This window comes from Alexandromys fortis, unplaced genomic scaffold (assembly GCF_014885135.2).
Source record: "Alexandromys fortis isolate MF-2015 unplaced genomic scaffold, M_Fortis_MF-2015_v1.1 scaffold_150, whole genome shotgun sequence".
Taxonomy (NCBI): Eukaryota; Metazoa; Chordata; class Mammalia; order Rodentia; family Cricetidae; genus Alexandromys; species Alexandromys fortis.
Window position 1 is genome coordinate 928258 of NW_026068027.1, and position 6307 is coordinate 934564.

The window sequence follows — 6307 nt, forward strand, 5'->3', positions numbered from 1 at the left end:
ATTCTCTCTGCCAGCCCTGCCTGTCCCATCTCTGCCTAGCTATTGGCCATTCCGCTCTTTATTAGACCAATCAGGTGCCTTAGGCGGGCAAGGTGAAGCAGCAACACATCTCTACATAATCAAACAAATGGAGCATAAACAAATGTAGCACAGCTCCACATAGTTAAAATAATATTCCACAACAGTGCTGCATTCTGTAGTGTGTTCACCTCAGTGAGCCACCTCTGTCTCGTCATACGCCATTGGTCAGTTTCCAGGTTAATTGCTGTTCCTTCAACCCCATGCTTGGGACTTGCGATATCAGGCGCCAATGATGGGGAAGAAGGCAGACGTATCTATTGAGTACCCAAACAAGGGAAGGTAGTTCACTTATGCTGTTACCCTCGGTTGGTCTAATAATCCACGTGGTGCAGATATTCCCAGGCAGATGAAACTCAATTTGGGGGCTCTTGGACATGGCAGAGATGATTTAGGTCATGGAAGATGTAGAAGCATTTGCAATACTCACCTATCCAGTTCTGAAAGTCAACCTCACTGCCAACCCCAGGATCTCCCAACACAGAGGCTTCCGGGCTCCAGGACCACTCCTCAGATCCAGCTCAAGACTGCTCACTTGACAGCCGCGTCTTTCTCTCATCCCTTGCCTGGCATCTTTGAGGATTTGCTTTCCTGCTCTTACTCTTTCCGGACAGACTAAAACCTTTAATTCACGTGATGTCTGATTTCATAAATTAGCTTCACTTCACATCAGCATTAACTCTCTAAACCGTGCATTGCACGCAATCCCGAGTGTTTGCAACAGGCCCTAAGACAGAAAGCGAGAGAGAAAACCACAAAGACAGCCCCCAGAAGAGGTGACTTTAACTCCCACAAGAAACATCCTGAAATGCTGCACCGCGTTCTTGCACATCAGGGTTCCGCTCTCCGAAACGAAAGGGGCACAGGAGACATATGTAGCTCGGTTAGTGGTGAAGCACAATTAACAAAAACTCAGAGAGAGAAGCTGGGCTTCAACTTGAAGGTCGGGAAAGCAAACTAGCCAGCCACTGACTCTTAACTCGACCCCAGTCTGAAATGGCGATCCTGCCTCCAGGAATCTCAGAATGAGCCTGAGCCTGGGAGCTGTCTCCTCCCATTCTGTAGTCCTCTCTAGGGCTGGGATTAAAGGCGTGCACCATTTGGGATTAAAGGCGTGCACCACCCGGTTTCTGTGGCAAACTATTGTAGCTACTGAGATTAAACGTGTTTGTTATCACTGCCTGGTCTGTAAGGCTGACCAGTGGGGCTGTTTTATCTGATCTCCAGGCAAGCTTTATTTATTAAAATACAAATGAAGTATGACGACATAATAGATTGCTCCCTAGAAAGCCCTCAATGCTAGGTTTGATATTCAGCACTTTATAAACTGAGCGTGGGGGTAGATGTCTATCATCCTATCTTTAAAAAAAATTGCAACTAAAAGCAGAAAGAAATGTCGAGTACTATGGAAAATAAAGGTTTGCTGCTTATTCCCAAGTCGCTTTTGGTCATTGTCCCATCACAGCAATAGAAAGCAAACTAAGGCAAGCACTGATTAATGGGTATAAATTTGTAGGTCAGAGGGCAGCTTGACAACATGTCCGTTCAGCGAAACAGTGGCAGGCTGTCCCGTCAGGCCTGTGACCTCCCGATCCGTTTGTCACACCAGGCATGAATTGTCTCTTGTGGAATAGGCCTCAAATCAATCAGAAAATGGTTGGTTGGCCCCATAACCTTCACGCCGCTTTAGAGCAGCGGACAATACCCTGTCAGGCAGGTCAGTAGCGTGGCATTCAGTAGTCATCTCTGGGCAATGCCATCGACGGTGTCTCTCCCCAGAGGACTGCAAAGACCTTCCAACACTGTGGGAACCAGCCGGGGCAGTCTTCAATTAGTTCCAGCTTGATTTTTTTGAACATTTTTGGTCTTATGTAGCATTTACAAGATAATTTTCACACATAGCTCCAATTATACATTTTTATTATACATTTTATTAAACTATACTCACAAATTTACATATTCAAGTACAGATTCTGTACAAATACATAGAGATCTTAAAAAGTGAGACAAAATTACATGTTCACAATTCAAAAACATAAAGATGAGGTAACTGTGAGAAAAACAGTAACAATAAAACATTTGCTTGTTTGCAATATAAAAGATCTCTTTGTTGTCACTAAAATATTAATATATAACAACATTTTGTACAACTTGAGAAAACATTAATACTAATATATTTAGTAAGAGCAATGAGTTTCAGTGGATTTCGTTATATTTTAAAACTCTTACTACAATACTTTTTATAATGTGATTAGTAGATTTGGCTCTGAGTGTAGGTATTGGTTTTAATGATCAGCTCAGATGAGAAAAGCACCCTCACCGAACTGCTTGCCTGCTTCCTAATTTCTGGGGTCAGAGCTCTGAATGGAGCCCAGTGCTTCGAACATGTTAGATAAGAACTCTGCCATTGTGAGGGATAATGTTGGTTTTCAATTCGACTTACCTGAGAAGAGGGTGCCTCCGTCAGATTATATTGGTCTGTGGCCATGTCTGCGGGGCATTTTCTTGATTGCTAATTGATGTAGAAGGCTCCAACCTACTGTGGGCAGTGCCACCCCTAGGAAGGCAGTTCTAGGTTGTATAAATAAGCAGGCTGAGCAAGCCCTGAGGAGCAAGCCAGTGAGCAGTCTTCCTCTATGACCTCGGCTTCAGTACCTGCCTTCAGGTTCTCTAAGACAGAAGTCAAAACCAGGCATCAAGCTAGGGATGCAGCTCAGAGGTAGAATACTTGCCTAGCATATGTGAGCCCCTGACTTCAGTCCCCAGCGTGGCGAAACAGGACAAAATGGGTTTCTCTTGGCTCGTTCCAGTTGGGGTCACTGGGTGGCGACTGCTTCTTTTTCCTGGACATCCTGAGGCTCACAGATCTCATGTTTCATCTTCCAAATCAGCAATGTTGGGCTGAATCCTCTGGCGACCACCTCCTTCGCTCTGCTATTTCCATATAGAAACCATTGAGACACATCCAGCGAGACTCTAATCCCAGCAGTAGAGAGGAAGGGCAGGTAAAGTCTGGATTTGAGGTCAGCCTGGCTGATGAAGTGAGCTCAAAGACAACCAGGGCTACACAGAGAAACACTGTCTCAAAATAAATGAGGGAGGAGAGAGAAACCCGTACGATGACATTGGGCTCACCTGATGATTCGAGATAAGTGTCCCATCTCAGGGACGCGCGGTTAGCAACCCTGACCCCACAGAGATTTTGACTGGCCTTTCCCATCTGACACATTTAGTTCTCTAGATGTGAGCAGCACTTGGAGGCCAGACCCTCCTCTGGCTGACACAAGCTCCAGGCTGTTCCTTCTTCCAGCATGAGATTCCTGGGGAAATTCCAGGTTCTTGAGGACCAGTTTTGCAATTATTTGTGTAGACAAAGGATATCTTCACTCCTGCCAGGGGAAGGGAAAAGGCATCCATGCACATTAAATAAATTATTAATTAAAATTTTTAATTATTAAAAAATTTTCAAAAACATTTTTCCAATAAAATATTGGTATCTAAAATAATAACTACAATAAAAATGATTAAACCGCAAACAAAAAACTTAATAAACATTTCTCCAAAGAAGAAACACAAATATCAGTAAGTATATAAAGAGCTAAGGAGAGGGAAAATTAGAATGTTATCGTTTAATAGGTATGGAGTTTTGGTTTACATATGGGTATGGGAGAGAGGGAGACAGGGTCTCACTATTTTGACCAGGATGGTCTAGAACCCCCAGACTCAACTGGTCCTCCGACTCAGTCTTCTGAGGACCTCGGGCTCTACATGGATATGCATGATCATGTCCAGCTTCAGAGTTCCAATTTTATGATAAAAAGAATATGGAGATGAAGGTATGTTGGTTCTCAGGGTTGTGGCAAAGTACTTGAGCAAACGACTTCAGTGGAGAAAGGACTTACTTGTTTTGGGCTCACAGTCTCGGAGATGTCAACTATGGTTGCCGGTGCCATTGTTTCTGGACCTGTGGTAAAGCGGTACTTTATGGTGAAAGGGTGTGGCAGACCAAAGCTACTTACTTCACGGCAGCTAGAAAGAGACACACAGAGGAGAGGGGGGAAGGGAGGGAGGGAGGGAGGGAGGGAGGGAGGGAGGGAGGGAGAGAGGGAGGGAGGGAGGGAGGAAGGAAGCCAGGGACAAGAAAGGCTTGATCCCAGTGAGCCACAAACTCTGACTTGGTCTACTTCCTATTTAATCATGAACTCATCAAAGGAGAACTCCATAGATAAACTCCTAATAGCATGCTCAGGCTAAAGTCTTCGATGAATGACCCTTGGGGGGAGACTTCACATCAGAGCATAACACCCGAGATACTGCAGGAGAACCAGGCGGGCCCTGTTCTTGTCCTGACCCTTGTGGAGGAAGACATGGAAGAGGAAGGCAGCCTTTGTCTCCAGGAATGGAAGCCTTAGGTGAGTACGCAGTTTACGGTCCATCCCGTCAGGATGTTGTTCTCCATGCGCTCCAAGCCCCCTTTCCACAACATTCTTTCTGAAGTTCCTCAATGCCAGGGTTGCACCTCTTTCTGCAGGGCCAACTATTAGCTACCCACCCCCACCACATCTACCTTAAGGTTTATGTTAATGGGGATGATGTTGGAGCCTGGGAACCAGGAACCGAATTCCTCCAGTCCCAACGTTGTCACGGTCTGTGACGGGCACGTGGTGGAGGGTGGCTTCCCTGGAGCAACTGTATAAATCATAACACCCTGTGGCTCCTGGCTTGAGTGGACCCTTGAAGGGCTGGGCGGGGGGTGGAGGGGGAAGAAGGAGGGTGGAAAAAATGAAGAGACAGGAAACTGAAGCGCAAGATAGAGAGAACAGATCTAACGTCCCCCAGGTGCGACCACATGACTGTGACATTTCACCAGCAGCTTGGAAACAACTGTGAAGCCCCCAAATGAGAAGCTTGAGATAAGTCACTGAGGAAAGAGTGGGGGAGTTCAAAGGTTCAAACAACTCAAGAGCAGAGACTCCAAGAGTCTCAAATCAGATTACCCAGAGGCCCACATAGGAGCCCACCTTCAACCCCAGGTGCCCTAGGCCGTGAGGGGATATGGTTCAGGTGCTTGAGAACACGAGTGACCAACCCAGCCAGAAGCAGGAAGGAAGGCTAAAAATGGGATTAAGTCAAGCAGGAGAGTTGGCGAGGGTCTTGGCAGGCAGTGGGTCGTATCTATGTCACGGGCTAAAAGGATAAAAGTGGGATTCGATCAAGGAGGATGGTTGGCGAAGGTCCCACGGCCAGTGGGTCACATCTGGGTCAGGGGCTGGCATGAAAAGGAAAGGAAATCTGGGTGGAGCGGCAGCAGGAAAGCATAAGGGCCTGAGTTTGACCCCAAATCCCATGTTTTTAAAGACGACTGTGTACGGTGGCATGTACTCATCTTGTCTCAGTGCGAGAGAAGTGGAAAAATGAAAAGCCAAGGTTTGATGGTTTGCTGGTCATCCAGCCTCCTCTACGGGCCAGTGAGAAATCCTACCTCAAAATAATAATTAATAATAATAATAGATGTGCCTGAGGAACGAAAACAAGGCTGTCTCCTGACCTCTACACACATGCACACGTATGTGCAGCCACATAGACACAAGCACCTGTACACACACATACACACACCCAAGGGCTACAGGGTGATCTTACAGCACAGAAGGGGACACGGGAGACACTGGGCTAACCCTTGACCTTTAATTACAAGCAATGCTGGAAGAACCTGTGTGGTCATAAAACCAAACCTCAGTGATGCAAGGTATGCAAGGCTGGTTGTCGTCATGACTTCTCCCCTCTGTACATGCAACAGCTTTGCTGCATGTGTGTTGTGTTCAGGGAGGGAGATATAGTTCAGATGGTAGTGTTTGCCCAGGATGAAAAAGTCTTTGGGTCTCTCCTTAGCACCACATAAACCTGGTGTGGTGGTGCACCCCTGGAACACCAGCAGCAGTAACATGGTGTGCACCCCTGTAACACCAGCAGCAGTGACATGGTAATACACCCCTGTAACACCAGCAGCACTCAGGAGATGGGGGCAGAAAGATCAGAAGTTCAAAGTCATCCTCAGCTATAACACAAATTTGAGGCTACCTTGGGACATACAAGACCACTGTGTCGCCTCACCTCTAATGGGGTGTTTTGTGGCACCAGTTTTATGCAGAGCAGAATCCGAAAGTGTCATGATTCTAAACCTGATCTGACCCCCCTAAACTTCAGAAATAGCCTGCAGTCTCCTTTATTC